Source organism: Triticum urartu, chromosome 4A (assembly GCF_056163025.1).
Source record: "Triticum urartu cultivar PI428250 chromosome 4A, HENAU_Tu73, whole genome shotgun sequence".
NCBI lineage: Eukaryota > Viridiplantae > Streptophyta > Magnoliopsida > Poales > Poaceae > Triticum > Triticum urartu.
Window position 1 is genome coordinate 28,391,371 of NC_141876.1, and position 24,526 is coordinate 28,415,896.

Here is a 24,526-nt window from a genome sequence, read left to right on the forward strand (position 1 = left end):
GCCTGCAAGTTGTAATGGCAGAGGATAGAGAAGAAGAACTCGGAGAAGGGAGGCACCAAGCCCGCAGCAATGGAGCTTACAAAGAGAGGATAGAAGGTGCTCCCTCGGCCTTCAGAGGTGGCGGAGCCAACCTTGAACACCTCCGTCCCGTCGAGGCCCTGCGCCGCTGCCATCCGGCGCAGCCGGGCAAGGCTATCCTTGGACACCTTCGGCGGGTCCAGAGCAGGAGAATACCAAGCTTCGGCCGGAGGCTTGCGAGGCGCCATGGCTTGCTAGGTCGCGCAACCGGAGTAGATCTGGAAGTTTGGAAGAAGAAAGGGGAGGCGCAAGAAAAGGGATCTAAGCAGCAACCGGAGAAAGCAAGGGCAAGGTCTGGGCAGATGCCACTCCCTTATCAACCCGCGCAGTTGCCAAGACACACACGTCCAATCAACCGCCATGCGGCGTCCAAGGCCGCAGGCTATTAGGGCCCGCGACGCTTCGCCCTTGCCCTTTCACCTCTCGGCACGGCCAAGTCCATGCGCGCCTTGGGCTCGGGGTCTACTGTCGGCGTTCTGGGAACGGGGGTCCCCAGACTTGCCTGCCTGCGGCCTGCGGCGTGGCTCAAGTGGGAGCCCAACGTGGCCCATCTTCATCAACACGAGACTCAAGACCCTCGCGAGGGGCCAAGCCTCGCGAGGCGGATGACACGACGCATCCTCAGGCGCAGCCTCATCAGGCTGGCTCGCGAGGAGGCGGAGAGTTCAAGGTGGGGTACCTCGCGAGGTGCCCATGACGTAAGCCGTGACGACTCAAGGCACCAGGCGGGTGCCAGCGCGCGCAGCGTCCTTCCTTCCTCTTTGGTGCAAAGGGGACAAGCGCAGCCGCGGAGTACCGAGGCATCAGGCAAAGGTTGCCACTTCGGTGCAACGAGACCAGGACCAAGAGGACTACGAGACGGAGGTCACCATGGAGCCCAGCGCGGCGTCATCACCAGAGCCTTTGGCAGGCGGAGACTGCTTTTGTCAGGATAAGTGTACTCGCTGTCCCCCTTCAAATTAGCCCGCCATTGTTGGCTCCCTTCCCGCTCAACATTTGGGAAGAGGACCAGGGCCTCTATAAATAGGACTAGCCACCCACATAGCAAAGGGTTCGGTTTAGTTCGGTTTGATCGGTTGGATTAAGGGGGAATCATCAAAGAGAGAGAGAGAGAAAGGTGGCTGAACTCCCCTAGTAGTTCATCACCCCAGCCAAGAACAGACCCTCGCGAGGCTGTTCTTCCTTGTATTGTTCATCCTCACCAGCCCCAGGAGGCAATCCACAAACCACACACTGGAGTAGGGTATTACACCACATCGGTGGCCCGAACCAGTATAAATCTTGTGTCTCTTGCGCAGTTCTTTTAGTAGTTTAGTTCCTTGCGAGACAGAGTGGTTGAAGGCGTAATCTCCGTGTGCACCCCAGTGTTCGAACCTTAAGGGTCTGCCGGAACCCGAAATCCGATAGTAATATAACATAACTAGTTGGGCACTTGTCCGATAAAGCACTAATGACCCCTACGCCTGGTCTCCATGCATACCCCGGTACTTACATAACCGGTAGGTTATTCGGATACACTCCGGACCGTCAGGTCCTGAGGTTGAAGCGAAAAGGTCAGCAACGACAAACGATCTACAATCCGGCTAGAAGGCATTACACATGTCAATCAACAATTACATAGTCACTCTGACTGATTGTATTCCTCTTCAATACCATCTAACAGGCTGCCTAACTTACAGTCTTGTTGGGAATACTTTGCGGCCAATTCTACTTGGCCATACACTAAGCTTACAGGGATCTCCTTCCCGTCAGGCCCCACAGGTTCGACCTCGGCCATGTGGTTTGGGTCAGACTTCGTGTACCGCGTCTTCACCATGGCCCAGGCCTCCCTGGCGCCTTGTCGGTAGGCCGATATCTTCCATAACCGGAAGCGCCGCCGAGCTCCCTTAAGCTTCTCCGAAAGCTCTCCAAGGCCCTCGGGCATGGAGTGGGAAGGCCATAAGGCTTGGGCAATGCCCCGCATCGCCTGCCGAACTCGCTCGTGCAGTTGCGAGAGCTCGGGAAGAAGGTCACCAGTAGAACCGGGCATCTCCTCTGCAGGATGACCCGTTAGCATACCTACAGACATTACTCTGTTAGTCGACTTCCTCGCCGAACTCTTTCTTTCAAAGATTCGCTTAAGCACTTACTAAATATGCTGTGTCGAAGCTGCTGATTCTCCTTAGTGGAGTCCGACAGGTGGCCACGAACATCTTTAAGTTCAACGTCCAGCTTGGTGTTGGCGTCCTGAAGATCATTATTCTCCCACCTCACCCTTGTCAGCACACTCTCACCGGCCTCTATCTGGCATAAGAGTTGTTGCCTCACCGGATCCAGTCCGGCGCCATCTGCAATATGATTTGTCAGATTTACACCCACGCCGCACTTCACAAGATGTTAATCTTTCGAAGTATATCTTACCAGAGGGGGTCCCTTTGGGCTCCCCTGCCGCGGCTAGTGCAGCCTTTAGTTGAGCTTTGCACTCTTCCAGCTCCTGGGACAGTACGGTATTCTTCTCTGTAAGAACCTGCATAACAAATGATCCTTAAATCAGTTACTCTAACTGTTTCAAATCTCGGGGGCTATTGGTATATATATATATATATTTACCAAAATTTTCTTACCCGTATGTCTTTTACATATTGCTCCGTGGCTCTGGCTAAACCATTTTGAGTGGCACGGAGGTACGCATCTCCCGAATTGAAGGCATCTAATGCCTCTTGGGAGAAACAAGCGTCGCGAAGAACTATCCGGCAACGCATGTGGTTCATGGCACTCTCCACCTCGGAATTGGTGGCAGATAGCCTATCCGCATCCTCTGTCGGAGGAGTGTCCGGTGCGCACCTTGTGTTCGCTTCTGCTTCCGGGCCAGGCGTTGGAGCCTGGCTGGTTGAGGCACGATTGGCAACCTCTTTGGATGTAGTCCGGCGAGGTCTCTTTGTCCTGAAGATAGCACGAATGTTAATATACCCTGAAGGAATAGCACCAGGGAAAAAGAGGGTGCGCTGTACCTTCGCGCCGGCGTCTCAGTCCAAACTACATTCCTTTTTACCCCACGGGGCCCTGCGGCCCCTCGTTGGCTAGCCGCCGCAGGTTCGGCCTCCCGCCTCGGAAACCTCCCCTGCAAAACACGGTCGTTGTCAGGAAAACTGAAATACGTGAGAATGGATTCCTTCTCAAGGGGATGAGACTCCGCTCTCTGTTACCTGGGAGGCTGGGATTAACCCTGGGTAATCAGCCGTAATGGCCACCAAGGCGTTGTTCTTGCTCAGTTGATGGAACACCCCATCAATCAGCTCCACAGATATGTCCGGATCCTCTTGAGAGGCCGGGTCGAGGGACCTTCCTGGGTCCTCGGGTTGTGGAGGAGGGCTATTTATTTCCTTAACAGCTCGGCGCAGTTCCTGTGTTGAAATCGTTAGACTAAATATTTGACAATGGGAATACAAAACGGATGGGCAAGTAAATGCGGCCGCTTACCCAGCTTGGTGGATTGTGCATAGAGAATCCACCCGGTGGGTTGACGCGGAGAAAATCCTCCTCTTCTCCCTTATACAAAGTGGACAAGATCTTTAGTAGAGCGGCAGCCGAATCCGGCCCCTTGCGGCTGTAACGGGTGGCGTCGTCCTCCCCGTTGAAATCCCACATGGGGTGGCTTCTATATTAAATTGGCTGCACCCCCCGCATAATGCATTCGGCCATAACCCCGATCATGGTCAGTCCGGAATGGGCTAACAATCTTATTCGGCCCAGCAGGTAAACGATGTCCCTGTCACTTTCCCTCTGAGGGCTCCACGGACGCCAGCTCAGGCGCTTCTTTATGGGAGCACCGTCGAACTCAGGGAGGCCGATCCGAACAGGATCCGGCAGCGGGACGTCCTCTATATAAAACTATTCCGAAGGCCAGTCTTCGGACGCCTTCTTTGGGGTTCCGGATAGATATCCGGTCCCGGCGATACGCCACACTTCGGCTCCGCCCACTTGATATATAGATCCCTTTTAAGAGCGGGGCACCAGGCAGAATAACCTCTTCCACAGCGCGAAATGAGCCTCAACACCCAGGAATAGCTCGCAAAGGGCGACAAAGCCCGCGATATGCAATATAGAGCCAGGCGTGAGATTGTGCAGCTGGAGGCCGTAGAACTCCAGAAGCCCGCGGAGAAAGGGATGAATTGGAAATCCAAGTCCTCTTACGAGATAAGGGACGAGACACACCCGCTCTCCTTTGGAGGGATTGGGGGTGCTCTCCGCTTGCTCTCCGCCGTTATAGGTGGCGAGTCCGGCTCCGACTGGGGCCATATAGGCCTAAGGGAGAAATCCCTTGGCCTGAAGCGACACTAGCTCGCTGTGCGGGATGGAGCACCTCTCCCAGTCTCCAGGTTTAGGACTGGAAGGGCGAGAGGAGGAGCTGCGACTGCTGGCCATGCTGGAATGGACCTTTGCTGAGGCACTCTGATGATTACTCACGGAAAGGAGAAGGTCTGGTTTGGATCTGAATCCCCATCCCATTAAATAGGTGGCTCGTTTATGCAGTTAGGGGTGTGAATGTAAAAATACCCCGACTTTTCGCATTCGTTAGATACGTGGAAGACGGTCATTATTGGGCGTGGAAGCCAAGGTGCGCTACATTACGAAAATCGGACATTATTCACCAGGTAGACGGAATTTGGAGAAGAACCCGCCTTGCAATGCCGAAGACAATCTGCGCGCCGGACTCGTCGTCATTGAAGCCTGGTTCGGGGGCTACTGAGGGAGTCCTGGATTAGGGGGTGTTCGGGTAGCCAGACTATACCTTCAGCCGGACTCCAGGACTATGAAGATACAAGATTGAAGACTTCGTCCCGTGTCCGGATGGGACTTTCCTTGGCGTGGAAGGCAAGCTTGGCGATGCGGATATTCAAGATCTCCTACCATTGTAACCGACTTGGTGTAACCCTAACCCTCTCCGGTGTCTATATAAACCAGAGGGTTTTAGTCCGTAGGCCAACTTCTTCATCATACAACAATCATACCATAGGCTAGCTTCTAGGATTTAGCCTCCTTGATCTTGTGGTAGATCTACTCTTGTACTACCCCTATCATCAATATTAATCGAGCAGGACGTAGGGTTTTACCTCCATCAAGAGGGCCCGAACCTGGGTAAAACATTGTGTCCCTTGTCTCCTGTTACCATCCACCTAGACGCATAGTTCGGGACCCCCTACCCGAGATCCGCCGGTTTTGACACTGATAGGCCCCTTGTCCTTGTTTTCGGCAATTAACTTGCCGGCCTGCTTGAACACCCAACAATCCCTGTTGGTGTGATTGGCTGGCTTTTCTAGGGTGCCGTGTATTTGACACGAGCGATCGAGTGTACGGTCCAAGCTGGACGGACCCGGCGTACTTTGTTTGAATGGCTTTTTCCGTTGACCGGGTTTAGAGCCTTTGAATCCGGCACTGACTGTCGTATCCTCGATATTATCACTGTTAATGCAGCGCTTATGTTTGTTGCGACGTGACCTGCTATTGTCGTCCTTGGTATCTGAAGTACCATGGTTCTTTGATATGTTATTACTGCAAGCCAGCCAGCTGTCTTCTCCCGCACAAAAGCGGGTCATGAGTGGCATGAGGGCTGCCATAGATTTTGGCTTTTTCTGACCAAGGTGTCGGGCTAGCCGTTCATCGCGGATATTGTGTTTGAAAGCCGCTAGGGCCTCTGCATCCGGACAGTTGATGATTTGATTTTTCTTTGTTAGGAACCGAGTCCAGAATTGCATGGCCGATTCTTCTGGCTACTGAATTATGTGGCTCAAGTCATCGGCATCTGGTGGCCGCACATAAGTGCCCTGAAAGTTGTCGAGGAATGTGGCTTCCAGATCTTCCCAACAGCTAATGGACTCTGCTGGCAAGTTGTTAAGTCAATGCCGCGCTGGTCCCTTGAGCTTTAGTGGGAGGTATTTGATGGCGTGTAAGTCATCACCGCGGGCCATGTGGATGTGGAGGAGGAAATCCTCAATCCATACCGAGGGATCTGTTGTGCCGTCCTATGATTTAATATTCACAGGTTTGAAACCTTCTGGGATTTGATGATCCATTACTTCGTCTGTGAAGCATAAGGGGTGTGCGGCGCCTCTGTATTGGGCTATATCGCGACGCAGCTTGAATGGGTCTTGCCCGCTGTGTTTGGCCTGGCCGGATTTACTTTTACTATATCTGGCGTGATGGTTATCGTCTCGCATAGTGGCGTGCCCTCATCATCCATAGATCGATCTTGCATGCTTTGCTTTGTCCTCCAATATGTCTCGCAGGTCTGGCGTATCTCCCCATGCATTTATATTTGAATGGCGTCGGGGTGCAGGCTGAGTTTTTGGCTGGAATGCCTCTATATCGCAGCCACGAGGTGGTCGATCAGGTGCGTCATACGCTTCTTCCTCCAGTCGGGGTAGCAACCTGCATTTTGGGTAACTCTTGGAGAGGCGCTCGAGTTTGTATTCCTCGGCCGCGAGGACTTCAGTCCATCTGTCAGCTAGCAGATCTTGATCAGCTTGAAGCTGCTGCTTTTTCTTAAGGCTATTTGCCGTGGCTATAAGCCGGCGTTTGAAGCACTCTTGTTCGACGGGATCCTCTGGCACGGCGAATTCGTCGTCGCCGAGGCTTGCCTCGTCTTCGGAGGGGGCATGTAATTATCATCCTCCGCCTCTCCATCTGCCGCTCTCTCAGGAGGGCTGGCTCCTCCATCCTCCTGCTCTAAATCTTGCTGGAGGGGATTGTTGTTGTCTTCGGCACTATCCGGGGTGTTATTATCTCCTATGCCGGTATCACCACTTTTGCTTTGGCGGGACTTAGAGCGGCACCGCTGACGTCGGCGCTTGGGTTGCTTCTTGGGGGGGGTCATCCTCCGCTATCTCGTAGCCATTGCCTTCTTTGGGTGTATCCACCATGTATATATTGTATGATGAGGTGGCTGTCCAGTGCCCTGTGGGCAGTGGTTCCTCTTCGTCTCCCGCATCGTCGTCCATACCGTCGATGTCTTCGGAGTCGAAGTCGAGCATGTCGGTTAAGTCATCGACAGTGGCTACTAAGTGGGTGGTGGGTGGGCCGTGAATTTCTTCGCCGTCCACATCCCAGTCCTGCCGGACATAGTTCGGCCAGGATCCTCCTGACAAGGAGAGAGACCTTAATGAGTTCAGTATGTCGCCAAAGGGCGAGTGCTGAATAATATCCGCGGAGGTAAACTGCATGATTGGCGCCCAATCGGATTCGATAGGAACGGGCACAGGCGGCTCGGAGTCCGTGGCCGGAGAAGGATCCGGTAGTTTAACAGCACGGCTCTCGTGCAAGGTAAGGTCGATGTTTGGCTCGATCGCCGCTGAGGGTAGGCCTCCGTGGCGGGGTCCATACACCTGTCCATGGACGGTGCAACTGGCTCCGAATTGAGGGTCGGAGTGGCTGCATGTGCGATCTCCTGAACACCATCCGATGGTAGAGCTAAATCGTACTCATCGTGACCGTGTGACGCACAAGGCAGAGGCTCGAATCCGTCGAAGATCAAGTCTCCACGGATATCGGCCATGTAGTTTAAGCTTCCAAACCTGACCTGGTGGCCAGGGGCATAACTTTCAATCTGCTCCAGATGGCCAGGCGAATTGGCCCGCGGTGCAAAGCCACCAAACACAAAGATCGGTCCGGGGAGAAAAGGCTCACCCTGGACTACATCGCTATTGATGATAGTAGGAGCCATCCAGCCTAACGGCGATGACACAGAGGAACACTCAATGAAAGCACCAATGTCGGTGTCAAAACCGGTGGATCTTGGGTAGGGGGTCCCGAACTGTGCGTCTAAGGCGGATGGTAACAGGAGGCAGGGGACACAATGTTTTACCCAGGTTCGGGCCCTCTTGATGGAGGTAAAACCCTACATCCTGCTTGATTAATATTGACGATATGGGTAGTATAAGAGTAGATCTACCACGAGATCGGAGAGGCTAAACCCTAGAAGCTAGCCTATGGTATGGTTGTATGTTGTCCTACGGACTAAAACCCTCCGGTTTATATAGACACCGGAGAGGTTAGGGTTACACAAGGTCGGTTACAAAGGAGGAGATACACATATCTGTATTGCCTAGCTTGCCTTCCACGCCAAGTAGAGTCCCATTCGGACACGAGACGAAGTCTTCAATCCTGTATCTTCATAGTCTAACAGTCGGGCCAATGGAGATAGTCCGGCTGTCCGGAGACCCCCTAATCCAGGACTCCCACAATGGGCATCTCCATAGCCCGTTGATACGCCTAGTTGATGTGAGACTATCTTCTCCTTTTTGTCTTCTCCACAACCACCATTCTATTCCATTTATAGTGCTATGTCCGTGGCTCACGCTCATGTATTGCGTGAAGATTGAAAAATTTTGAGAACATCAAAAGTATGAAACAATTGCTTGGCTTGTCATCGGGGTTGTGCATGATTTAAATACTTTGTGTGGTGAAGATGGAGCATAGCCAGACTATATGATTTTGTAGGGATGGCTTGCTTTGGCCATGTTATTTTGAGAAGACATGATTACTTTGTTAGTACGCTTGAAGTATTATTATTTTTATGTCAATATTAAACTTTTGTCTTGAATCTCATGGATCTGAATATTCATGCCACAATAAAGTAAATTACATGGATAAATATGTTAGGTAGCATTCCACATCAAAAATTCTGTTTTTATCATTTACCTACTCGAGGACGAGCAGGAATTAAGCTTGGGGATGCTGATACGTCTCCAACGTATCTATAATTTTTGATTGTTCCATGCTATTATATTATCTGTTTTGGATGCTTATGGGCTTTATTATACACTTTTATATTATTTTTGGGACTAACCTATTTTTAACCCAGAGCTAGTGCCAGTTTCTGTTTTTTCCTTGTTTCAGTGTTTCGCAGAAAAGGAATATCAAACGGAGTCCAAACGGAATGAAACCTTCGGGAGAGTTATTTTTGGAACGGAAGCAATCCAGAAGACTTGGGGTGTACGTAAGGGAAGCAACGAGGAAGGCACGAGGCAGGGGGCGCGCCCTCTGCCCTCGTGGGCCCCTCGTGGCTCCCCTGACGTATTTCTTCCTCCTATATATACCAATATACCCTAAAACCATCGGGGAGCAAAATAGATCGGGAGTTCCGCCGCCAGAAGCCTTCGTAGCCACCGAAAGCCAATCTAGACCCATTCAGGCACCCTGCCGGAGGGGGAACCCCTCACCGGTGGCCATCTTCATCATCCCGGCGCTCTCCATGACGAGGAGGGAGTAGTTCTCCCTCGGGGCTGAGGGTATGTACCAATAGCTATGTGTTTGATCTCTCTCTCACTCTCGTGTTCTTGAAGTGGTACAATCTTGATGTATCGCGAGCTTTGCTATTATAGTTGGATCTTATGACGTTTCTCCCCCTCTACTCTCTTGTAATGGATTGAGTTTTCCCTTTGAAGTTATCTTATCGGATTGAGTCTTTAAGGATTTGAGAACACTTGATGTATGTCTTGCGTGGGATACCCGTGGTGACAATGGGGTATTCTATTGATCCACTTGATGTATGTTTTGGTGATCAACTTGCGGGTTCCGCCCATGAACCTATGCATAGGGGTTGGAACACGTTTTCGTCTTGACTCTCCGGTAGAATCTTCGGGGCACTCTTTGAAATACTTTGTGTTGGTTTGAATAGATGAATCTGAGATTGTGTGATGCATATCGTATAATCATACCCACGGATACTTGAGGCGACATTGGAGTATCTAGGTGACATTAGGGTTTTGGTTGATTTGTGTCTTAAGGTGTTATTCTAGTATGAACTCTATGATAGATTGAACGGAAAGAACAGCTTCATGTTATTTTACTATGGACTCTTGAATAGATTGATCAGAAAGGATAACTTTGAGGTGGTTTCGTACCCTACCATAATCTCTTCGTTTGTTCTCCGCTATTAGTGACTTTGGAGTGACTCTTTGTTGCATGTTGAGGGATAGTTATATGATTCAATTATGTTATTATTGTTGAGAGAACTTGCACTAGTGAAAGTATGAACCCTAGGCCTTGTTTCAACGCATTGCAATACCGTTTACGCTCACTTTTACCATTAGTTACCTTGCTGTTTTTATATTTTCAGATTACAAAAACCTATATCTATCATCCATATTGCACTTGTATCACCATCTCTTCGCCGAACTAGTGCACCTATACAATTTACCATTGTATTGGGTGTGTTGGCGACACAAGAGACTCTTTGTTATTTGGTTGCAGGGTTGCTTGAGAGAGACCATCTTCATCCTACGCCTCCTATGGATTGATAAACCTTAGGTCATCCACTTTAGGGAAATTTGCTACTATCCTACAAACCTCTGCACTTGGAGACCCAACAACGTCTACAAGAAGAAGGTTGTGTAGTAGACATCAGTGATGTGCTCCTCGAAGCCGCTAGAAACTTCCTCTCCAAAAATCCTCATGATCTTCTTGTCGCGGCGGCGACTCTCCTTGGAGGCAACGTGAGTCCGGTACTGCCCCTTTGCCTGCATGCAGAACAAAGCATTCATCTTGGCCTTCAGCTTCTTAGCCCATGAGAGCTCAGTGGAGGGAGGGGCATACCCAGCAGAGTTGTCCTCATCTGCATCCTCCTCCTCGATCTCCTCCCCATCAAAAGCCATCTTAGCAGCCTCAGCCTTGGCACGAGTAGTAGTGTTAGCCCACTGGGGCTTGATGCGGAGTTTGATTGGGTCATGACGGATCCAGCCAGGGGCCAAAAACACCTCAGTGGGATAGAGCTTCTCCCAAGTCTTCGAGATCAAGAGGAAGAGATATGGTCCATAGATGGGTACCTTGCGGGTGAACACCGCGAACCGAAACTCGCACCACATGATATGTGAGACATCAAGTGGTTGTGTGTGAGAAATGCGCGCCTCCTCACAAATGAGCATCATATTCACAAGAAAGGCATGCACCTTGTCCTTGTCCCCAATGCGTGGAAAGAGGGAGTTGCGGAAGATCCGGTACATGATGTCAAGGAACGGGTTGAGCACCCACGTCTTCTTGCCACTGGGAAGCATTTTCTCAACATAGTAGGGTAGAAGCTTGTCCTTGTTGGCTGACTCGTGATTGGCATGAGGGCGTACACCAATGGGTGTGTTGAGCCCCTCGTCAGGAACCTGGAGCAAATCCATGAAGTCCTTCCATGTAGCAGTCAGCCGCTGACCGTTGGTCATCCAGGTCATCCTCCGTGCCTCATCAACATGCAAGTGGACCATGGCAAAGAACTGGGCCACAATCTCCGGGTCATAATCCAAGTGGAATGAGATCACATGCTCAATGCCAAACTGCTCCACGAGGTCCAGAGCCTCACCAAAGTAATCACGGTGCTTCTCATGTCGCATGTGAAGCATGTCAATCAAGTGCACGTCCACATAGAGGTTCTGCTTGGCCTTGATCACATCCACATAAGTGAGATACTGCTGCTTGGTCCAGAACAGATCATTCCTGCTGAAGTTAGCACGAGGATTCACATAGGGGTTGATTTTTCTTCGAGTGGCAAACTTAGCAAGAGGAATCTCATCCATGCCCTTGGTGGGCTCCTTGAGATTGGTGGCGGTGGTCTTGGTCCTGCGTTGGGGGGCATTAGAGCCCTCAGGAACTTCATCATGGTTGCGCAAACGCTTGGAGCCCGTGCCACGAATGGGATTGGAACGGCGAGCAGGAGCACCGGAGCCACCACCTAAGACACACAAACACAAAACACGAACGAGGAGCAAGAAGGATCAATGCAAAGACCACAGCAAAATAGGTGAAACATGTAGAATGCGCACTTGGTAATTGCCAGGAAGAAGATTTGACACAAACGGTAGTACGGCTTGTCTGTGCGGTACTAAAATTTTAGTGCCACTCCTAGTCGTGGTAGTACCGCTCGGTTGTACGGTAGTACCGGGGCTTGGAGCGGCAGTAGAATTTTAGTACCGTGTCTCGCGCGGTAGTACCGCTCCTGAGGAGCGGTAGTACTGTAGGAGCGTTAGTACCGCATCTGAGATGCGGTAGTACCGCACTGAGTCAGATCCGAAACAACTGAATCTGATAACAACCGCGACAACGAGGCGGTACTACGGTTGATCAAATCTACCACGGGATAACAAAACAAGTACAATTTCTATGCACCACTACTCTCCTACATCCTACTCTTGCAAAGATTTGGCCTAAAATCTCAAGAACAACATGCATCTCCCCAAAAACCTAGGAGCAAAAGAACGGACAAAAAAGAGAGGGATTTGGGGAGAAACCTTGTTCCATGGCAAGAGGAAGTGGTGGGGAACGATCCCATCGGTCGGAATCCGAGGAGAGCGGCCAAAAACGGAGATCCGGCAAGGGTCTCCTGCACTGTTCTTGAGCAAGACAGAGAGAGGTGGCGTGGAGAGAAACAGACAAATGGGTATGGGGGAGTTGGAACTCCCCCTGCCCACTCTTAACCCCCACGCGCCCTCGACAGCGCGGTAGTACCGCACGTCATCGTGGTAGTACCGCCCGGGCGGAAGAATCACACCGTGGGCTCCTTACGCGGTAGTACCGTGGCATGCCGCGGTAGTACCGTGAGCTCAAGAAGATGCAAATTTCAAGAACAAGGGAAAACAAAGCCTTTGCATGGCAACCTTCAAGCGGACGGACAAGCCAAAACGCTGACACACGAGACAACGCACACACAAACGACACGACGAAAGAAAGACAAAATACAACAAGGACTAAGACACTCAACACAATCTCTCGAAAGAGAGGGCGGTGGCCGGAGCCACCTATGCTTGAGTCAATTGGTATGGCACCACGAAGAATTATCCTTGGGCCCATGACCAAAACTCGTCTTTGAAGCACAAGTACCATCAAAAATGGCTAATGTGAAAGAGTTGATCAATTTATGCATAATAGGGGAAGGGAGAGTTCATTGAGAGAACAACACTCCCCCTATGTCCATGCCTACACCTAAACAAGATAACAAGTTGAGTATGGTGGGGTGTGCAAGGGCTCAAGCAACATTGCTCGAATCAATGATATTTAGCTCATGCCTTAACTCACGAAATCTTGCTTCATCCAAAGGCTTCGTGAAAATATTTTCAAGGTTATCATGAGTGTTGACATAGTTGAGCTCGATCTCCCCACACCTAACGTGATCCCAGATGAAGTGATACCGAATCTCAATATGCTTCGTCTTAAAGTGTTGAACTGGGTTGAGAGAAATCTTGATGGCACTTTCATTGTCACACCAAAGAGGCACTATGTCACAAATGACACTGTAATCCTTTAAAGTTTGCCTCATCCAAAGAAGTTGTGCACAACAACTGCCTGCGGCCACATACTCGGTGGACGAGAGAGAGACACAACTTTGTTTCTTGGAAGACCAACTTACCAAAGAGCAACCAAGAAATTGGCAACCTCTGGAAGTGGACTTCCTATCCACTTTGTCTCCCACCCAATCGGAGTCCGAATAACCTACAAGCTTGAAGTTTTATCCTCTTGGGTACCATAAGAAAAAGTTTGGGGTATGAGCCAAATATCGAAAGATTTGCTTGACCGCCACAAAGTGGCTTTCCTTAGGTGCGGCTTGAAACCATGCACAAATTCCCACACTCAACATGATATTCAGTCTAGATGCACAAAGGTAAAGCAAGGAGCCAATCATGGAGCGATATACCTTTTGATCCACTGCTTTACCATTCGGATCTAAGTCAAGTTGGCATTTGACAGGCATTGGAGTGGAAGCCGTCTTGACATCATTAAGCTTGAATCTCTTGAGCATATCTTGAGTGTACTTGGCTTGGTTGATGAAGGTTCCTTCTCTCCGTTGCTTGACTTCGAACCCGAGAAAGAACTTCGACTCTCCCATCATGTACATCTTGAACTTGGAGGTCATGAGTGCGGAAAATTCCTCATTGAAAGCTTTGTTAGGGGAACCAAAGATAATATCATCAACATATAGTTGGCACACAAACAACTCCCCTTTTACCTTCTTGGTAAAAAGAGTGGGGTCGATTTTCCCAATTTCAAAACTACAATCTTGCAACAACTCGGTAAGGTGGTCATACCACACACGTGGGGCTTGCTTAAGGCCATAGAGTGCCTTATCGAGTTGGTACACATGATCGGGAAAATAGGGATCCTCGAACCCGGGGGTTTTCTTGACATACACCAACTCATTAATGGGACCATTAAGAAAAGCACTCTTCACATCCATTTGTTGCAACTTAAAGTTATGATGAGAAGCATAAGCAATCAACATGCGAATGGATTCAAGGCGAGCAACGGGAGCAAAGGTTTCACCATAGTCGATACCCTCGACTTGGGAATAGCCTTGTGCTACCAACCGAGCCTCGTTGAGAATGATAATTCCATGAGCATCTTGCTTGTTCTTGAATATCCACTTGGTTCCAATGACATTGTGGTTCCCCGTTGGCCTTGGCACCAATCTCCACACCTTTTTGTACTCAAAGTTGTTGAGTTCTTCATGCATGGCATTGAGCCAATCCGAATCTTCGAGCACCTCATAGACCTTTTGGGGTTCAACACAAGAGACAAACGCGTGATGTTCACAATAGTTTCCCAATTGTCTACAAGTGCTTACCCCCTTTTGAATGCTCACATTTGTCATGAGATGGCCCTTGGTTGAGAGCTTGTAAGCGATCTTGGCGGCATGACGCTCCAATTCCTCCTCGGGGACAAGTTGAGGAGCGGTCACTTGATCATCTTGAGCGTCGTCTTGAGCTTGTCCTTGATCATGAGGTTGCTCTTGATCTTGAACATGCTTGGAGGAGAGAACTTGACCTTGGGCATCACTTGGAGATACGACACGGTCTTGAGATAGGTTTTGCCCTTGGTCTTGTTCATGAGGTTGAGGGCCTTCACTTTGTTCTTCGGAAGCGTGTGGGCCTAGGGTTGGTGATGGCTCCACGTGAGTGGAGCATTGTCCTTCCCCTTCTGCCACAAGGGGTTCCTCAATGGGTAGGATAAAACCAACTCCCATTCTTCTTATGGCTTGGGGAGGAATTTCATCACCTACATCACAAGTGCCACTTTGCTCCACTTGGGAGCCGTTATTCTCGTCAAACTCCACGTTACACGTCTCCTCAATAAGTCTCGTGGACTTATTGAGGACACGGTAGGCATCAGAGTTTGTAGCATAACCAACAAATATGCCCTCATAAGCTCTAGCCTCAAACTTAGACAACCGAACACCTTTCTTGAGAATGAAACACTTACACCCGAACACGTGGAAGTACTTGAGGTTGGGCTTGTTACCGGTGAGTATCTCATATGGAGTCTTGTTCAAGCCTTTGCGGAGGTAGAGCCAGTTGGATGCATGACACGCGGTGTTGATGGCTTCGGCCCAAAAGTTCTATGGAGACTTGAACTCCGCCATCATGGTCCTTGCCGCATCCATCAACGGCTGGTTCTTCCTCTCTGCTACACCATTTTGTTGAGGGGTGTAAGGTGCGGAATATTGATGCTTGATCCCCTCATCACTAAGAAACTCATCCAAGGTGTAGTTCTTGAACTCGGTGCCATTGTAACTTCTTATTGTCAAGATCTTTGCATTGTGTTGACGTTGAGCTTCATTTGCAAAGTCAATGACGGTTTGTTGGGTCTCACTCTTCCTCTTGAAGAAATATACCCAAGTGTATCTTGAATAATCATTCACAATCACCAAGCAATACTTCCTACCCCCAAGACCATCAAAATATGGAGGCCCAAATAGATCCATGTGAAGGAGCTCCAAAGGCCTCTTAGAGTAAATGATAGTCGTGGGAGGGTGAGCCTTTTCATGTAGCTTTCCTTCGATACAAGCCCTGCAAGCACGATCTTTAGCAAAACTAACATTTGTTAGTCCACGGACATGGTCCCCCTTGAGAAGACTTTGCAAAGATCTCATATTGACATGGGCTAAATGGCGATGCCAAAGCCATCCCACATCAACTTTAGCCATTAGGCACGTCGCGGTCTTAGTGAGTCGCTCCGAAAAGTTAATCACATAGAGACCATTTTCGACATGCCCAACAAAGGCTACTTAAAGAGTCTTGCTCCACAAGAGGGCCACGGTATCTACATCAAATAAAGTGGAAAAACCCATGCGTGCAAGTTGACGAACGGAAAGTAAATTGTGTGCAAGGGACTCAACAAGCATGACCTTCTCGATCGTGAGATCATGAGAGATGACAACCTTGCCGAGTCCCAATACCTTAGAGGATGAGGCATCACCCCACTCGACATTGGTGGGCATAGATGGAATCTTGTGAACATCCACCACGAAGTCCTTGCATCCGGTCATATGATTAGTGGCTCCACTATCGAGCAACCATGATCCCCCACCGGAAGCAAACACCTACAAGAGATCAATGCTTGGTTTTAGGTACCCACTTTGTAATGGGTCCTTTGATGTTAGTAACAAGGGTCTTAGGAACCCAAATAGACCATTCAATGTACTCATAAGGAGAACCAACAAATTTGGCATAAACATGTCCATCACTAGCACGGCACAACACATAAGAAGGGTTAAAGTCGCTGGCTTTGTTGGGGAGGGAAGTGTTGCCCTTCTTGGCATCACTACACTTCACGGTGTTCTTCTTCTTCTCCTTAGTAGCACCCTCTCCCTCCTTCACAAAGGTTTGCTTGAGAGGGGTAGGTCGTTTGCCTTGTCATTCTTCTTCTTGCTCTTGGACTTGGGCGCGTACCCAATCCCTTCCTTGGCCACAACTTCCTTTTGATTGCTCAAAAGGTCGTTGAGGTTTTTTTCGCCTCGTATGCAAGACACAAGGCCTTTCTCAAGTTGCTCCTTCAACTTAGCATTATCCTCAACAAGATGCACATGCTCACAACATGGGTTAGTAGTATTTGCATTATCAATTAACATCATATGAGGAAATGTGGCTTTCTCCTTGGTTAGCTTTACTTGAAGTTGATCATGAGACCCATTGAGGCTAGCATGAGCACCCTTCAAGACCTTGTGAGACTTGTCAAGTAAGTCAAACTCCTCTTTGAGTCTAGCAAGATCAACCCCAAGCTTGGCCTTCTCGGAGTTTAGCACACAAGAAACAACAATGGCATGATCAAGATCTTTTTTTAACTTAGCGTGATCATCGTTGTGTGACTCCTCAAGAGCCAAACGATGACCACGCTCTTCCTCAAGAGCATTGGAAAGATACAAAATCTCATCAGCATAGTCACGACTATGCCCCTCCATCTTAGAGATGGTTTCTTCGTGAGCCTCGATCATGTCATTGGCTTCACCAAGTTGTTCCAAGAGAGCAATGAAGTGCTTCTTGGATTTACCCTTGAGTTTACCCATAAAGGACTCAAACTCATTCTCCTCCTCATTAGATCCCTCATGTTCATTAATGCAATCCATCAAAGAAGGATTATTAATGATGGTAGTTTTGATATTGGGGGTTACCTTGTTGGTGGCTTTAGCCATGCGGCACTTGGCGGTGATGCTCTCATTGGGTGAGTCGAAGAGTGACACTCATGGAGTTGTTGCAATGGCAACGGAGGCCATGGCAACCGACTCACCATCCTCCTCATCATCATCATCCTCATTGTACTCTTCTTGTACCACCAACGCCTTGGGAGGAGTCTTCTTGGTGAAGTTGGTCTTGTTGGGGAAAGACTTGGCTTTGTCCTTTCGGATGAGCTTGCCACCATTGTCTTCCCTCTTCTCATAAGGGCATTCCGTGGCTCACATTGCCAAAATTATAGCAAGTCCTCACACATTGCTTTCCCTTCGCGCCACTTGAGTTTTTCTTGTTGAAGTTGGGCCTTGAGTTCTTCTTGCTCCAAAATTGCCTTGAAGCAAGAGCCATGTGTTCATGATAGGCATACTTTGTATCTTCGGGGTTGCTCTCCTCTTCTTCCTCTTTGTACTCTTCTTCCACACTAACCTTGGCCTTTAATGCAAGGTTGGGCTTCTTTGCTCTTTGAGAACGTAGCACCGCATTATCAGCGGTCTTGTCCACATTGCTCATAGCCACAATGTGACGCTCCCGATTCAATCGTACACTAATCATACACGCAAATGTGTACGATCAAGATCAGGGACTCACGGGAAGATATCACAACACAACTCTACAAATAAAAATAAGTCATACAAGCATCATATTACAAGCCAGGGGCCTCGAGGGCTCGAATACAAGAGCTCGATCATAGACGAGTTAGCAGAAGCAACAATATCTGAGTACAGACATAAGTTAAACAAGTTTGCCTTAAGAAGGCTAGCACAAACTGGGATACAGATCGAAAGAGGTGCAGGCCTCCTGCCTAGGGTCCTCCTAAGCTACTCCTGGTCGTCGTCAGTGGTCTGCACGTAGTAGTAGGCACCTCCGGTGTAGTAGGAGTCATCGTCAGCTGTGGCGTCTGGCTCCTGGACTCCATCGTATGGTCGCAGCAATCGGGTATAGAAAGGGGGAACAGGGGGAGCAAAGCAACCGTGAGTACTCATCGAAAGTACTTGCAAGCAAGGAGCTACACTACATATGTATGCATTGGTATCAAATGGAAAAGGGGTATCATATGTGGACTGAACTGCAGAATGCCGGAATAAGAGGGGGATAGCTAGTCCTATCGAAGACTATGCTTCTGGTAACCTCCATCTTGCAGCAGAAGAAGAGAGTAGATGGTAAGTTCACCAAGTATCATCGCATAGCATAATCCTAACCGATGATCCTCCCCTCGTCGCCCTGTGAGAGAGCGACCACCGGTTGTATCTGGCACTTGGAAGGATGTGTTTTATTAAGTATCTAGGTTCTAGTTGTCATAAGGTCAAGGTACAACTCCAAGTCGTCCTGTTACCGAAGATCACGGCTATTCGAATAGATTAACTTCCCTGTAGGGGTGCACCACATTTCCCAACACGCTCGATCCCCTTTGTCCGGACACACTTGTCTGGGTCATGCTCGGCCTCGGAAGAACAACATGTTGCAGCCCTACCTAGGCACAACAGAGAGGCCATCACGCCGGTCTAAATCCTATGGCGCAGGGGTCTGGGCCCATTGCACACCTGCATGTTGCGTACGCGGTTGGTGAGTAGACCTAGCCTCCCTTATACAAGAGCAGGCATTCCAGTCCAACCCGGCGCGTGCCACTCAGTCGCTGACGTCGTGAAGGCTTCGGCTGATACCACGACATCGAGTGCCCATAACTGTTCCCGCGTAGTTGGTTAGTGCGTATAGGCCAGTAGTCGGACTCATATCAAATACCCAGATCTCGTTAAGCATGCTATTTTGAAGAAACCGCGAACACCGACCAGGGCCAGGCCCACCTCTCTCCTAGGTGGTCTCAACCTGCCCTGTCGCTCCGCCACAAGGTAACAGTCGGGGGCAGTCGGGAACCCAGGCCCACCACTACCTGGGTGGAACCACCTGCCCCTTCAGCCCCCAACATCGGAATCACTTGCGAGTACTCAACGAGCCGACCTGACTTTAGTCACAACATGTAATATGCATAAATTATACAGTATATACCCGTGATCAACACCCGACGTGATCATGGACCGATAGTATAGCATGGCAGACTGATGCCACCTCTTGAACACTGCGTTGGTTTTCCCCGAAGAGGAAGGGATGATGCAGCAAAGTAGCATAAGTATTTCCCTCGGTTTTTGAGAACCAAGGTATCAATCCAGTAGGAGGCTACGCGTGAGTCCCTCGCACCTGCACAAAACAAATAAATCCTCGCAACCAACGCAAATAGGGGTTGTCAATCCCTATAGGGCCACTTACGAGAGTGAGATCTGATAGATATGATAAGATAATATTTCTGGTATTTTTATGATAAAGATGCAAAGTAAAATAAAGGCAAAGTAAATAGCAAAGGAAATAACTAAGTAGTAGGAGATCAATATGATAAAGATAGACCCGGGGGCCATAGGTTTCACTAGTGGCTTCTCTCGAGAGCATAAGTATTCTACGGTGGGTGAACAAATTCTTGTTGAGCAATTGACAGAATTGAGCATAGTTATGAGAATATCTAGGTATGATCATGTATATAGGCATCAAGTCTGAGACAAGTGGACCGACTACTGCCTGCATCTACTACTATTACTCCACTCATTGACCGCTATCCTGCATGCATCTAGAGTATTAAGTTAAAAACAGAGTAACGCCTTAAGCAAGATGACATGATGTAGAGGGATAGACTCATGCAATATGAAGAAAACACCATCTTGTTATACTCGATGGCAACAATACAATATGTGCCTTGCTGCCCTTACTGTCACCGGGAAAGGACACCGCAAGATTGAACCCAAAGCTAAGCACTTCTCCCATTGCAAGAAAGATCAATCTAGTAGGCCAAACCAAACTGATAATTCGAAGAGACTTGCAAAGATAACCAATCATACATAAAAGAATTCATAGAAGATTCAAATATTATTCATAGATAGACTTGATCATAAACCCACAATTCATCGGTCTCAACAAACACACCGCAAAAAGAAGATTACATCGAATAGATCTCCACAAGAGAGGGGGAGAACATTGTATTGAGATCCAAAAAGAGAGAAGAAGCCATCTAGCTACTAACTATGGACCCGTAGGTCTGAGGTAAACTACTCACACTTCGTCGGAGGGGCTATGGTGTTGATGTAGAAGCCCTCCGTGATCGATGCCCCCTTCGGTGGACCTCCGGAACAGGCCCCAAGATGGGATCTCGTGGATACAGAAAGTTACGGCGGTGGAATTAGGGTTTTGGCTCCTGTTCTGATCATTTGGGGGTACGTGGATATATATATAGGAGGAAGAAGTACGTCGGTGGAGCAACAGGGGGGCCACGAGGGTGGGGGCGCGCCTGGTAGGGTAGGGCGCGCCCCCTACCTCGTGGCCTCCTGTTACGTGCCTTGACGTAGGGTCCAAGTCTCCCGGGTCTTATCTATTGAGAAAATCACGTTCCCGAAGGTTACATTTCGTTTGGACTCCGTTTGATATTCCTTTTCTTCGAAACCCTAAAACAGGCAAAAACAGCAATTCTAGGCTGGGCCTCCGGTTAATCGGTTAGTCCCAAAAATAATATAAAAGTGGATAATAAAGCCCAATAGTGTCCAAAACAGTAGATAATATATCATGGAGCAATCAAAAATTATAGATACGTTGGAGACGTATCAAGCATCCCCAAGCTTAATTCCTGCTCGTCCTTGAGTAGGTAAATGATAAAAACAGAATTTTTGATGCGGAGTGCTACTTGGCATAATTTTAATGTAATTCTTCTTAATTGTGGTATGAATATTCAGATCCTAAAGATTCAAGACAAAAGTTCATATTGACAAAAAAATAAAAATACTTCAAGCATACTAACAAAGCAATTATGTCTAAAGAAAGTTATCCCTGCAAAATCATATAGTCTGGCTATGCTCTATCTTCACCACACAAAATATTTAAATCATGCACAACCCTGATGACGAACCAAGCAATTGTTTCATACTATTGACATTCTCAAAACTTTTTCAATCTTCACGCAATACATGAACGTGAGCCATGGATATAGCACTATAGGTGGAATAGAGTGGTGGTTGTGGAGAAGACTAAAGGGGAGAAGATAGTCTCACATCAACTAGGCGTATCAACGGGCTATAGAGATGCCCATTAATAGATATCAATGTGAGTGAGTAGGGATTGCCATGCAACAGATGCACTAGAGCTATAAGTATATGAAAGCTCAAAAATAAACTAAGTGGGTGTGCATCCAACTTGCTTGCTCATGAAGACCTAGGGCATTTTGAGGAAGCCCATCATTGGAATATACAAGCCAAGTTCTATAATGAAAGATTCCCACTAGTATATGAAAGTGATAACATGAGAGACTCTCTACTATGAAGATCATGGTGCTACTTTGAAGCACAAGTGTGGTAAAAGGATAGTAACATTGTCCCTTCTCTCTTTTTCTCTCATTTTTTTAATTTTTTTTATTTGGGCCTTTTCTCTTTTTATGCCTCTTTTCTTTTCTTTTTTTTCGTCTGGAGTCTCATCCCGACTTGTGGGGGAATCATAGTCTCCATCATCCTTTCCTCACTGGGATAATGCTCTAATAATGATGATCATCGCACTTTTATTTTTCTTACAACTCAACAATTACAACTCGATACTTAGAACAAAATATGACTCTATATGAATGCCTCCAGCGGTGTACCGGGATATGCAATGACTCATGAGTGACACGTATGAAAGAATTATGAATGGTGGCTTTGCCACAAATACAATGTCAACTACATGATCATGCTAAGCAATATGACAATGATGGAGTGTGTCATAATAAACGGAACAGTGGAAAGTTGCATGGCAATATATCTCGGAATGGCTATGGAAATGCCATAATAGGTAGGTATGGTGGCTGTTTTGAGGAAGGTATATGGTGGGTGTATGATACTGGCGAAAGGTGTGCGGTATTAGAGAGGCTAGCAAAGGTGGAAGGGTGAGAGTGCGTATAATCCATGGACTCAACATTAGTCATAAAGAACTCATATAGTTATTGCAAAAATCTACAAGTTATCAAAGCAAAGTATTACGCGCATGCTCCTAGGGGGATAGATTGGTAGGAAAAGACCATCGCTCGTCCCCGACCGCCACTCATAAGGAAGACAATCAATAAATAAATCATGCTCCGACTTCATCACATAACGGTTCACCATACGTGCATGCTACGGGAATCACAAGCTTCAACACACGTATTTCTCAAATTCACAACTACTCAACTAGCACAACTTTAATATCACCATCTTTATATCTCAAAACAATTATCAAGTATCAAACTTATCATAGTATTCAACACACTCATAAGAAAGTTTTATTCTTAATCTTGTATACCAAGCATACTAGGATTTTAAGCAAATTACCATGCTATTAAGACTCTCAAAATAATCTAAGTGAAGCATGAGAGATCAATAGTTTCTATAAAACAAATCCACCACTGTGCTCTAAAAGATATAAGTGAAGTACTAGAGCAAAACTATATAACTCAAAAGATATAAGCGAAGCACATAGAGTATTCTAACAAATTCCAGATCATGTATGGATCTCTCAAAAGGTGTGTACACCAAGGATGATTGTGGTAAACTAACAAGCAAAGACTCAAATCATACAAGACGCTCCAAGCAAAACACATATCATGTGGCGAATAAAAATATAGCTCCAAGTAAAGTTACCGATAGAAGTAGACGAAAGAGGGGATGCCTTCCGGGGCATCCCTAAGCTTTGGCTTTTAGGTGTCCTTAGATTATCTTGGGGGTACCATGGGCATACCCAAGCTTAGTCTCTTGCCACTCCTTGTTCGATAATCCATCAAATCTTTACCCAAAACTTGAAAACTTCACAACACAAAACTTAAAGTAGAAAATCTCGTGAGCTCCGTTAGCGAAAGAAAACAAAAGACCACTTCAAGGTACTGTAATTAACTCATTATTTATTTATATTGGTGTTATACCTACTGTATTATAACTTCTCTATGGTTTATAAACTATTTTACTAGCCATAGATTCATCAAAATAAGCAAACAACACACGAAAAACAGAATCTGTCAGAAACAGAATAGTCTGTAGTAATCTGTAGCTAGAGCAAGATCTGGAACCCCAAAAATTCTAAACTATATTCTGGACGTGATGAATTTATCTATTAATCATTTTCAAAAAGAATTAACTAAATATCACTTTCCAAATAAAAATTACAGCAGTTCTCGTGAGCGCTAAAGTTTCTGTTTTTTATAGCAAGTTCAACAAGACTTTCCCCAAGTCTTCCCAACGGTTCTACTTGGCACAAACACTAATTAAACACAAAAAACACAACCAAAACAGAGGCTAAATAAATTATTTATTACTAAACAGGAGAAAAAAGCAAGGAATAAAAATAAAATTGGGTTGCCTCCCAACAAGCGCTATCGTTTAACGCCCCTAGCTAGGCATAACAAGCAAGAATAGATCTAGGTATTGCCATCTTTGGTAGGCAATCCATAAGTGGCTCTCATAATAGATTCATATGGTAATTCAATTTTCTTTCTATGAAAGTGTTCCATGCCTTTCCTTAATGGAAATTTGAATCTAATATTTCCTTCCTTCATATCAATAATTGCACCAATCGTTCTAAGGAAAGGTCTACCAAGAATAATAGGACATGAAGGATTGCAATCTATGTCAAGAACAATAAAATCAACGGGCACATAATTCCTATTTGCAACAAAAATCATTAATTCTTCCCATAGGTTTCTTAATAGTGGAATCCGCAAAGTGCAAGCTTAGAGAGCAATCATCAAAATCACGGAAACCTAACAAATCACACAAAGTCTTTGGAATTGTGGAAACACTAGCACCCAAATCACATAAACCATAACATTCATGATCTTTAGTTTTAATTCTAATAGTTCGTTCCCAGTCATCATAAAGTTTCCTTGGGATAGAAACTTCCAATTCAAGTTTTTCTTCATAAGATTGCATCAAGGCATCAACGATATGTTTAGTAAACGCTTTATT